This window comes from Petaurus breviceps, unplaced genomic scaffold (genome assembly GCF_028583685.1).
Source record: "Petaurus breviceps papuanus isolate PSGF00001 unplaced genomic scaffold, PetGlider_PUasm1.0 90779, whole genome shotgun sequence".
Taxonomy (NCBI): Eukaryota; Metazoa; Chordata; class Mammalia; order Diprotodontia; family Petauridae; genus Petaurus; species Petaurus breviceps.
This window is the reverse complement of record NW_027187344.1, coordinates 10,713,933-10,726,543: the sequence shown is the minus strand read 5'-3', so window position 1 is coordinate 10,726,543 and position 12,611 is coordinate 10,713,933.

The window sequence follows — 12,611 nt, the reverse complement described above, 5'->3', positions numbered from 1 at the left end:
TATTCCCCCTACTCGAGGGGATGAGGGATCCGTCTGGCGCATATCACTCCCGAGCCCTAGCGAGCGAGCGCCGGGAACCCGGGGTAGGGACTCTGCCCTCAGAGGGGGGCTCGTCCCGCCCTGATCCCCCCTACTCACTGCTGGATACCCGCTCCCCACCAACCTCTTGATCTCCCCGGTTGCGCCGGGAGCTCAGCCACAGATGTCCAGCCACAATTCTCGGTTGGCTGCAGACTCGCACAAGAATTGCGTTTGGACAATCAGCGGCGGAACCCCTGCTCCCCGTCCTCCCCGAACCCCCCTCACCCTCCCCACCTCCAGTCGCCGCCCAGCTCCTGGAAAGCGCCACCTCGGACACCTGGGTCTCGGAGCTCCGCGCCTGACTGATCTCCCCACGGCCGCCTTCCTTCGGAGACCTCCATAGGTGGCCAGCAGATCCGGCCGCCCACCGCCCCCTACCCCCGGGACGGATCTCGATCAATTGCGGTGATTCCCCTAGTCCTCCCGGACAGATCCAAATCGATTGCGGCCGAGCTCCAACCCGGATCCAGATAGAAGGTCCAGTTTGCCGGGAAACCTTGGCTTTGGTTCTCTTAGTGCCCCCAGGACGCGGGGCTGGGCGGGGCTGGAGTGGGGACTCCGGCTGCCCTCGGCTAGAGATGTCGGAGCCCCAGACCGGGCCGGCTCCGGACTCTGGGCTTCCGGGCCGTGCGCCCACGTCCGAGTCGATGGAAAGCATCAAACAGAAAGAATCGAAGGCGCATCTCTGGCTGCCCCCTCCCCAGCATTGGGGCCCCCCGACAGCCGGCCAGGACCTCCTAGTCTGCCCGCTGGCCAGAAGGGGGTGTGTTGCCCGACTACTGGGGGTTTCCCGGCCCGCGGCTCCCCCCTCCTCCGGCCCCGCGGCCCCGGCACGCACCGACTCCTGAGCTTTCCGCTTCCCGGGTACTATCTCCCTCCGGCCTCGCTGGGGATAGGGGTCCCTCTCCCTTTCTCCCAGCTCCTAGAGAGACCAGGAGTGGAGGAATGCGAGAGTACGGGGAGTGCAGAGCTGGGGGCCCCCCCCGGGCCACCTGCAGCCGGAGTCACTCCTTCCCCTGGAGATCCAGCTTGGGGGGGGGGGGGGGGGTGGGGCGGGTGGGTGGGTGGCCAGGGCTGGGCCGGGCCGGGCCGGGCCAGGCTGGGAGGGGGGGCGCCCGTCGTCCCCCCGGACGCGCAGGGCGAGGCGCAGGGCTGAGCCGGAGCAGGCGCCTCTGGCGGCTCGGGGGCCTCGGGGCGGGCTTTTAGTCGTCCCCTCCAACAATACGGGCCTTGCTGCGGCGGCCGCCGAAGAATGGGGATGGGCTGCAATTGGTACTGGATTTGAATAACACCACGGGGAGATCAATGGTCATTGTGTCGGTGGAGTAATGAATCTCCGCTGTCTCCAGAGCCCCACCACGACAGCTGCAACCTGCAGTCAGGCAGCTCTTAAAGACATAGCGCGCCCCTCCCCGCGGGTCTCTCCCCCCCTCCAACAGCCCGCACCCCAGTCTCTTGAGCACCCTGCCCTGGACCCCATCATCCCACCCACCCCCAGCCTCTTGGCTCCCTGCCTTTGGCTCTTACCATTCCCAGTACTGCCCTGCTCTGCCCCCTCCCCAAGGGTGACATCGAGGGGCCAAGGGAACCCCCCCATTACTTTCCAGACCAGTCTCCCTAATCCCCCTTAACCAGCCTAGGAGCCCAAAGGATTCAACTAGGAACTTTTGGCCACCCCCAGCCCTGAGTTCTCTCGAGAGGTTTCTGTCTCTTCTCCCCTACCACTACCCCCAGCAGTCTGAAAGCCCAGATCCCCCAGTCCTAGTCTAACCCTATCTATATCTCAAGCGTCCTTCCCAATTTTCCAGCCTTAGTTTGGGGTCTCGTGGTCCACACGACAAGCCTCTTTAGATGCTACCTCCAGTTGTTGGAGAGAGGTCTGGTACAGGAAAAATCTCTTTAAAAAAAGAGAAATTCCCTTGGTTTTTTGTAGGGCCTAGGTAATTCTAGTGTTCCCCTAGTCGAGAAGAAAAGATAAAAAGGGTTTGTTATTTTTTTGGCAGGCGGTGGAGGGGAGGATGTAGAGCTGCATCCCCCACCTACCCCCTTCAACCAGACTACTAGCAACCCCAGGGCCAGTCTCGGAGTACTCCAGGCTGATGTCCCTCAGTAGAGACTTCTGCCAGAGATTATGTGGGGCCTAGGCAGTAGCCCTTTCTCTTCTACTGCTACTAGTCTTCTGGGGTCTGCCTGTGTCCTGCTAGAACAACAGGCAGACATTGATCTGAGGAAGATCTAGGTGGGCTTCTGGAATATCTGAGGGGGCCTGGGTAGGAACTGTGGAATATGAGCTGGGTATCGAGAAAGGGAACCACAAAGAAGATAACACCAGCGTCTTGAATATGGAGTTATTAAACCCTCACTCTCAGCATTCCCCTCCCCAAAAGAGAGGAGGGTGTGAAAGTGGTGGGAGTGGGGGTGGAAAGAGATGGAGCCTGAGGCAATAGAATCCATAGGACTTGCCCTGCTTGTGGTGTACCTGTACTACTTGGAGTGCTAGGATCCCTGCCTACTAGGAGCTTACACACTGCCTAACCCTTCGGATTTCGGATTTCCCTTCCCGACCTTCTTCCACTCTAGGCAATTTCCTCCCATTCACTGCCTTGAGGGGATAATTTGATGAGATAATTTGCTCAAGTCCTAAGAAGCATCTAGAATCTGGCTCTTAGGGCCCTAATTGGAGGAGTCTAAATTTCTGAATCTTCCTCAAGGTAGTTCTAAGACTAGTTCCAAGCACCATAGTGCTATATGAATGAAGGCACAACTCTCTAGGTTGTAGTTTGTATCTCAGAGATAAATGAAATTATTGGTGAGGAGACTCAAGGTTCTGGCCTTATATTGATCATAATAAAACCTCTCCTAAGCAAATCTCAGCTACCCGAATGGTCATGGAAATGGAGAATGCCAAAGCTGGAAGTGACCTTAGAACACAGGATTCTAGAACTTAAGTACAGAACTTAAAGGGTCATCTCCCTAGTTTTGCAGATGAGGAAAATTAAGGCAGCTAAGTTGCACCATGGTTAGGGCACCAGACCTGGTGTCGGGAAGACTTGAATTCAAATCAGACTAGTTACTAGCTGTGTGACTCTGAGCAAATCATTTAAAACTTGTTTCCTCTAGAGAAGTAAAGTATTCCACTTATGATTTAGCAGCAGACAGGTTCAGGATTAGAAATACTGACTGACTCCAGACACTGTCAGTGCTGAAATTCTTTCCCTAGCCTCCCCTTGAAGGGCAGTTGGCCGGGGGAAGGGTAGAAAAAGTAAATGATGAGGAAATGAGCTGAAGTCTGCAGTTTTCTCAAAACAGCAACTCTTAGGAGATGCCCTGGGGCCTGTGCCCCGAAGCCCAGGTCTAGATTTAAGGACCAAAATGTTTTTGAAGTTCATTTCTGACGTCCTCCCCTCTTTTGGTGTCCTTTTTTCTCTTCTGAAATTCACATCCCACCCATACATCCATCCTGAGCCTTTTCTGTTCTCTCCCTCCCAAAAGCTTATCTCTAAAAAGTCTCAAATAAATTCCTCTAAACTGGAAAATAAATGACTGATAAGCATTTATAATGGGGATCATAATGTCACCTATATCACAGGGCTGTTGTGAGGATCAAATAAGATAATATTTGGAAAGTATACAGTAGGCACTTAATAAATGCATGTTCCCTTCCCACTTAAGTTGCCCTTCCCAAGGAAATTTACATTTCTTTTAAGGGACAGAAGCTTTAAACCAAAGAGGTGAGGAATGTGAGGAATAAGGGACCTGGGAGGGATAATTTGGGGGCAAGGAGAGTCTTCCTATGGCCCCTGAAATCATATACATAAACTGTTTCCTATGGTTCCAAATGAATATAGCCTCCAGTTTTTCACAATGTAAACTGATGTAGGAAGATGACCTAGAATTTCTTACTCTGAAGACCCAGATCTAATCATATCACTTAACTGTGCTTACTAAGGCAGGGAAGCAGGTTCTGGCATTTTGGAAGAAAGTCAAAGGAACTTTGGAGTTAATCCTGCTCATAAAATTCTTTACTTTTCTTGGATAATACAAATTTCACTATATCATTTTCCCCCTCCTTTGAATATCAATATTCAGATGAACCTGGTGTTAATGGGCATGTATGTAGGACCCTATTGACCAAGGAACCTGGCATGATGGAAGGAGCCTTGGGTTAAGAGGAGGAGTCAAGACACACTTTGGAGTCTTCCATTAACTAGTGGGTAAACCTGGACAAATTACTTTACCTATCTAGCTATCAGTGTCCTCAACAGTAAAATGAATGCAATGGATTAAATAATCCCTAAGGTCCAGTCTATGAGTCCATTTCAGTATTTTGGGCTTAGAAATTTCCCAGTAATATGATAGAGTGACTAGATGTCTTGCCGTCTGAATTGATTTTGAAATGATAGGCTCCCTGGCCAGATCTCCTAACTAGTGAACATACAGATATTATACTTGATATTCTTTGGTCTAGTCAGTCTCCATCTCTCCCCTCTCTTCCTCCTTCACATCTTTCCTCCTTGCTCAGTCCCTACCCACCCCCCTACTCCTCCCTCTGCAGGAACCAGAGCTGATGAAGCCACTGGGTCTCCCCCCAGAGAAGGGGATACTTGCCCCCCTAGCCCTTCCCCCAGCCCCATCCCAGTTCCCCGGGGCCATGCTGCTTTCTTGCTGCCGCTTGTAATAAAGAAAATATCTCGGCTACCCTTCCACGGTTGCCTGGCAACCCCAATTGGAGGGGGGTGGGTGGGTATGGGGGGGAGAGGGAGTAGGGAGGAGGGAAGGGGGAGGACCCCAAGTAGCCAATCCAGAAGCAAACAAGAGGATTTGGGTGACATGGGGCCTGTCTTAGGGCTAACCTGGACCAGCCTGAAGGGGGGGCATCCCCCTCGTGTCTCACACCAATAAATATGGATTAGGGAGATTGGCCGGGTTTTTCCCACAGGCCTGAAAGGCCGTAGCTGACCTTTCCACCCCCTTTATACACCAACCTGACAGCCAGGCCGAGTAGAGGGCAGGACCCCCAGAGATGGGAACCCCTGGCCCCAACCGGTGCCTCTCTGGCTTCAGGGAACTTTTCACCTAACCCACTCCCACTGCCCTTTTCTCTGCCTCTGACCCCCTCTTCTCCCTGGCTGGTCCAGGCCCCCAGTCTTGGTGTCTGGGTATGAGGGACAGGTCAGCCCCTAAGGCTGGGTTTCAGGAAGTCAAGGACTAGGGGTGTTCTCTGGCTCCCTGCAGCTGCAAAGGTTCCCCTTTCATACTCCAGTTTTCCATCTCCCTGGCCCTCTTACACTCACAATTTAGGTTCTTGGCCTTGATCTATTTGTCAGCTCTCAATCCTTAACTTAAATTTCTTTGGTTCTCAGACTCTACACATTTTTCTAGTTCCCTGTTTTTCAGTTTCCCTATCTCTGTCACCTTCTACTGATTCATTCTGTCTGCAGCCTCTTTTGCTTTTCCTCCTCTCTTTAAACTAAAGCTACATTATCTCCCCTTCTGCCCTCAACCTATTTCTTTCTATCCTCAGCCTTTCTCCTTCCTTTTCTCTCTCCCTTCCTTTTTCCTGTCCCTGTCTCCCCTTCTCTCTTTTCCCCTCTTTCCCTCCCTCTCTCTATCTTTCTCTCTCCCTCCCTCCATTCCTCTCTCTCTGCCTCTTCTCTCTCTCTTTCTCTCTCTCCCCCTCCCTTCCTCCCTCCCTCCCTTCCTTCCTCTCTCTCTGCTTCTTTCTGTCTCTGTTTCTATCTGTCTCTCCCCCTCCCTCCCTTCCCTCTCCCCTCTATAAGAAGTTCTAACACCTCAAATTGTTGGAGGGGAATAGTAAGAGACAAGGGAGAAAGAAGGGGGCAGTGATCCCTCTCTCTTGTGCCTTGGCACTCATCCTGACCAGGGATCCAAATGCTTTGAATGGAGTCAGTGTGTAGCAAGGAAAGGCAAACACCTTGGTCTGGGGAAGAGGACTGGATTGAGCTCTGGTGTTCCCTCCCTTCCCCCCTTTCTCTCTTTCTCCTCTTCCTTCTTTCCAGTCTCCCTCTTTCCCCTCTCTTGAGAGACAGCTGGAGTAGAGGGTGACCAGGTGGGTACCCCTTCAATCTCGTCCCCTCCTGGGAGGAGGGCTGGATCCAGGTCTTCCTCTCCAGAAACCACCTCCCCCTAGATCTGCCCCCCTTCTCCTCCCCCTTCCAGCCTCTTTCCTGTCCAGCAGCTGCCAAGGAAAAAACCTCAGGAAGAACAAATATCGTCTGGGGCCAGGTGGCAGCCCAGGCCGACAGGAATCAGGCAGGGAAATCAGTCTGTGGCAGTGAAGATCCCCTTATTCCCCTACCAACCCCCAGCTCAAGAGGCCCTGGAGCCAGCCCCCAGAGCATCTCTGTCCTGGGGTGAGTGGCTGTTCTCACAGGGGAGGGAGGAGGGCAGGGTTCAGTGGCGGAAAAGAAATACGTGGAAATACGTTTGTTCGGGTGACTTCTGGATCCAAAGGGCAGGTAGATCCTTTTGCCTCAAGGGGGAGTTAGGAAGGAAAAATAAAGGCATAATTGGCTCTGGACTTGACAATGATCTTCATTGCATCTAAAGGAATTATTACCCCTGATATTGGAGATGCTGGAGTCCCCTGATTTTGGAAAGATTGCTCTTTCCCTCTCCTGTTTCTTAGTCTCCCCATCTTTCCTCAGAGTCCTATACCATTTGTCATTCCTGCCTCCTTGCAATAAGACTGGGTCTTTGAATCTCTTTATCTCTCTGTCTGCATGGCCTATATCAGCAGGTAGGAAGGGGCTTTAGGCAAGGCCACAATCATGGAGGTAGTGGGGAGGGAGGGAAGACCAGGCAGGAATGAGGGAGAGCACAGAGGTAAAATCTAGGGGAGACCTGGAGCCAGGATGTCTAGATTTCATATCATCTTTTCTGACTTCACATCATGAAATCACAAAAAGTTAAAGCTAAGGGAAGCAGCCAGGCAGAGTGGAATGGAGTCTTTTTAAACCTCCCTTGGTCTCAGTTTCTCTGTCTTTAAAAGGAGGGGGTAAGACTATATTGCCTCTGAGGTCTGTTCCAGCTCCAGATCTATGACCCGATTCTGTAGAAGGGATCTTAAGATCATGTGATCCAACCCCTACATTTTACAAATAGGGAAACCAAAGCCCAAAGAGATAAAGTAACCTGCCCAAGGCTGCACAGTAAGTTAGTGGCTGAACAGGTTCTAGATCCAGGAGGTCTTTTTGCTTCTAGTTTAGTGCTGTTCTGTCTTCAGGTGGCTGCTATGTCTTTGACCTCTTCCCCACAGGAATCTCATTTTCCCTCCGGGAAGGAATTAATAATATTAATAACTGGCATTAATATAGCATTTTAAAGTTTACAAAGAGCTTACCTCATTTTATCCTCACGGCAATCACACAGCTAGCGTCTGAGGGAAGATTTGAACTCAGGTCTTTCTGAATCTATCCACTGTGCCACCTAACTACTATTAATAATTTCATAACACCTAGCCCGGGACACAGAATTGAAAGTATTGGTAGGAGCTCTCTTTCAGCTCTTAAATTCCCTTTTGAGAGGTGTCAAGAACTCACACTGAGGGGTGGGGGGGTGGGGACAGGGATAAAAGGACAAGAGAGAGAGACAGAGAGAGAAACAGAGACAGATCAGACGGAAAGAGGAGACAGAGATTCTTAGTTCTTGTTACTTCTTGCATCATGCATCTATGGAATCAAATGATGAGAAGTTATCTTGTACTTATGTCTTTTTTCCCTCAAGGAAAAGTCTATTTATTCCTCTGTTTTCTGCTGTTTTGTTTTTTCAAACAGAAATGGGTATTATATTTTGTCAAAAAGCTTTTTCTGCATATGTCAGTCATATTATTTTTGTTGTAGTCATATAATAGTCACATTATTTTTGTTGAACTTGCTATTAATATAGAATTATTATGTTGATAATTTTCTCTTTAAATGTTTAAAAATCACTTTTTTTCAGTCAACAAAAATCTATCTCTCCCATCCCCTTCTCTTCTTATTGAGAAAAAGAAAAAAAGAAACAGAAAACCCTTGCAACAAACATGCATAATCAAGCAAAACAAATTCCTGTATTGGCCATGTACCAAAAATGTCTTAATCTGCCTCCCCCCCCGCAGTCCATCATTCCTTGTCAGGACATGGGTAGCATGAATTTCATCATGGAATTGTGACTGGTTATTGTGTTGAGCTGAGTCTTAGTATTTCAAAGTCTCTTTTTCTTTATAATGTTTTTGGATAAATTGTTCTGGCTCTCCTTCACTCTGCATCAATTCATACAAATCTTCCCAGGTTTCTTTGGCACTATCCCCTTTATCATTTCTTATAGCACAACTGTATTCCATTTTATCCTTATACCATAATTTGTTCAACCTTTCCCTAGTAGGTGAACACCCCCTTAGTTTCCAGTTCTTTGCTACCACAGAAGTTATAAATATTTTCGTATATATGGATTCTTTTCTTCTTTCTTTTATCTCTTTGGGAGTATAGGTCTTGTATGGGTCAGTTTAGTAACCTTTGGGGCAGTACCAGATTCCATACCTCTTTTCTTAAACTAAACTTTAAATTATTCTCTTTCCTTACAAATCTCTAGAAAAGGGAATTTTCCAAACATCCCAGCTGGGAACCTCCCAGTAACTTCCAACCTTAATTCATCTTGCTATAGTTAAAGTCCAGTCCCTCCATAGAAACTGAGCCCATCTATCCTCATCCCACACAATATCCCCAAGTTTAGCCATATCTAGGACTTAGAATAGATGACTTAGGGAGTTTGATTCCTCAACCTTGGGTGAATTATTCTAATGTATCAGTCTTGGGTCTAGATCCTTGCCATGCTCAGGGTCTCCCTAGCCAAGTCCCAGCCTCATCTGCCAACATTAGGGAATAGCCCCCATTCAATAGCATTGGGGTAGAAGCAGGGCCAGGATAATCGAGTTCATTCCTAGGATAAGAGAAGTCTTTGGATGGAAAGGGCTTTGAGAAGCCATCTTCTCCATCCCTCTGCCTCTACTCTCAGATGAATAAAAATTAATCTTTTATTTTTTGGGGGGGGGTTTCTAAATGCAAGGGAATGAGCCTTTTCTCATAGGGCATTTGTTTCAGGATCTGAGAGAACCTACTCTTTTCAGAGTCAGGGAGGAAGTAGCCTTGGCTGTAGCCCTGAGGTCCTTTCTCATGCCCAGACCCCCTAGGGACTAGTCGGGGTAGGGGGATCTTGTCCCAGATTTTCTCCCCAGGTGTCTAATCTGCCTTTCATGTCAGTAAGGCATAGTAAGGCATAAGGACTCAGGTCTTGTAATCTGAATATCTGAATCCTCTCTACTGTAGAAGTCCCCCCCATCAATCTTAAATTAGTCTTTGCCTTCATCTTCTCCTACCCAACTAGTGGTTGGTGGCATTGCAGCTGGGCCCTGGGAGCTGGCCTGGAGTGGTGAGCAGAGGCCCCTGGCAGTTCCTGAGTTCTCCAAGCCTCCCTCCCTCTCCCCCACCCCCACCCCCTTCCCCTTTGTCTCCTGCTTTGTGATGGTAAGAGTTACTCCTAAATCTGCTCCATGACACTGTTATTGTTCCGCTAGGCACAGAGTTTCTAAACTTTTCCCCCGGGGTCAAGAATGTGGCCAGTTCTCGGTTCCCGGCAGCTCCTCAGAGGCTCTGGGTGGCTGGAGGTGGGGCTAGGGCCTCACCCCTGGCTGAGGTGGGGGGCGGGGGTCAGCCGGGGAACAAAACCCTTTGAAATGCCTCCCCTCCATCACTGCCAACATTGTCTGCTGCCCGCGGGGGGCCTGGCACGGCCCCTCCGGGGCTCTGGCCCCCAGCTTGGACCAGGCCTGCAGGCCAGCATCTGGGAATGGACAGAAGGTTATTGTCCTGCCCTCAGGCCCTTTGTGTCTCCCAGTTCCAGCTGTCTAGGTTGGGACTGGGAGACTGACCCATGGTAGGGGGAGGGGGAGGGCAGCTAACTGGGGAAAACATGGATCACTGCATCCTGTGGGGTCGTTCCTAGACCCTGTGATCCCACCCAGTGCTGGGATCACAGGCTCTGGGGTAGCTCTGAGTGTAGTTCTGAAAAAAGCAGGGTGCTCTAGCTATGTGGTGATGGGGAAATAGGACCCCTGAGCATAGACTTCCTTGTCTCCTCCTTTCTTTGGGGAACAGTTCACTCCACCTTGGGCAAAGTACCCTAGTTCTTAGAGGCCTTCAGGGCTTCTTAGTCCTATCTACTTCCACTGGAGTTTCCCCAGGCCTTGACCTGCCTTTCCCCCAGCATGTGCCCTGGAGGTTAAGTGGGAGATTGTATCCTGGGGGACCTTTCCCTTATTGGGGAGTCACTTCCTCCCAGCACACTATCTAATAGCCTCTTCTCTTGGGGCTAGCCTGACTTGACCCAAAGGAGAGAGCTGTCCTCTCTAATTCTGGATCCCTTCCAACTGTTGGCTCTGCTCCCTGGACCTGAATGATCTCCTAAGCCCCTCTTGGCAGCCTGGGCATTTCTCCAACTCTAGCTCAGGGTGGTGTAGTGTTTGGTAATACAACATCTTCTGTCTCTTTAAGTACCATGAGTAGTTTCCACACCTCTCCTTCTCCGCCTTCCCTCCCGCCCCCCCCCCAATCATACCACCTGAGGTAGTCTCTTTGCTCAGTCAGGAGGTTTTGCAGAGAAGAAATATAATTTGTCCCTACCTGGTCACTCTCAGTACTGCTCACTGCTTGAGCTGTGGTGGTGTCTAGGGTCACCTGAGGACAATCCCTCTGATAGAAGAGAGAACATTTGGGTAGCAGCCTGGAATGGTGCCCCTATGATTGTTGGTGCTCCCACACTCTGGGTGGGTAGAGGCAGGGAGCATCTCTCCTTAGAGGGGCTAGTGCAGACCCTAGGGGTGTGTATACAGACCCTGAGGATGGAGGTAGAGTGTGGGGGGGGGACCCTGGAGTTGGAGGAGTTAACCCTGCTACTGAGCCGGGCACTGAATGGGGCTGCCACGCTGCAGTAGCGAGAAAATGACTTTAGCAGAGTTGGACACAGCAGGGCTGGCCAGAGCTGCTTCCTAATGGGCAAAACAGCTGGCTTCCCAGGGAAAACAGCTGGCTGAGTCCCAGTCTCCAGAGGACAGAGGCACAGCCTCCTCAGAGTTCTCTGTTGCTAGGGTCCCTAAAAGATGAGGGGAAACGAGGTTCAGGGGTAGGAGAAAAGTGGGGAAACCTAGGAGATATAGATGCAGGGGCAGGGGGGAGATTTCCAGAACAGGTGCCCAGATGTTCCAGGTCCTGGTGGTAGAAGGAATCTGGCTGGGATTCCTGGGTGTTGGTCTCCCTTCAGGCAGGGGAGGAGATGGGAGTTAGTGGACTCTGCCTCCACCCTGCCTTGGGTCCTCCCAGGGCAGAACAGAACAGAGTTCTAGCTGCCATCCCTTGAGCAAATCCAACTCAGAATTGACTGTGATGCATGGGCTGAAGCTTCTGGGGATGAGAGGGAGCCTAATATTGATCCCCAGGCAGATCCTGGGTCCCCTTGTCTGAGAGGAAATTGGAGGAGATTGAGGAGATCAGAAAGGCCCTGGGGAGGGAAGAAGAGGATAACAGAGAAGGAGGGAGGAAGCGACAACGGCCTGGTAAGACTGTATTTTCTTCATTTCCTTCCCTCTCTCCAAAGAGACCCCTAGCCTGGGCTTCCTCTTTTCCTGGATTCACTAAGGAGGTGGCGGCCCCCACCTCAGGCCCACCTGGCACCCCTAGGTGATAGTGTCCTTATCCCTTGGCAAATTCCAGTGTTTAGTAGTCAGCAAAGCAGAGCTAAGAGTGGTGCCAACCCTCCCTCCACCCAGCAATTTATGTCCAGAGTAAAATAAAGCTAGATATGACCATAGGTAGCAAGAACTCCAGACCTGGGAAACGAACCACCCACCGCAGCCTCTAGCCACCAAACCAGGGATCCTAAATGCTAGGTCCTTTGCATGTGCTTGTCAGTAGGTCTTTTTAAAGTGGTTTTCCAGCAGGTGCCCCTGTACCTCTAGTCTTCACAACTTGATCGCCCTGCTGGCCTCTCTGGGCCCCAGTGCCCCTCTCCTATCTGCCTCATACTCTACCTCGTCCTCCCGGACTTCAAAAAAAAAAAAAGCGAACACCAAGAGATTAAAACAAAACAACACCTTGGCTAGCATCCTGGGCTATACCCAGGGCCTCTTCCCTGCCTCTGCCACCTTGAAAAGAGGTAGCATCAGCCTGGGTCATGTGGAAGAGCAGACCCATATCCCCTAACTGGTAGCTGTGGAAAATGAGCCCAGGGCTGGGGCAGGGGCCTGGGCCTGAGATCTGAAGGCTACATCAACTACCTTATTTTTCCCAGTGGCTTCTGCTCCTGGGCTCCTGGGGTGGGAGTGGGAGGAATGGAAGGAAGTGTCCTGGTCAAATTGTGGACACTACTGCCACCTTCTGGTCTCTGTAGAAATAGCATCTGCCTGGATTGGACTTGTTTTCTGGGGATGGTGGAGATAAACCAAAGAGAATTGGGTTACCAGTTCTTGGCTTTCCCAT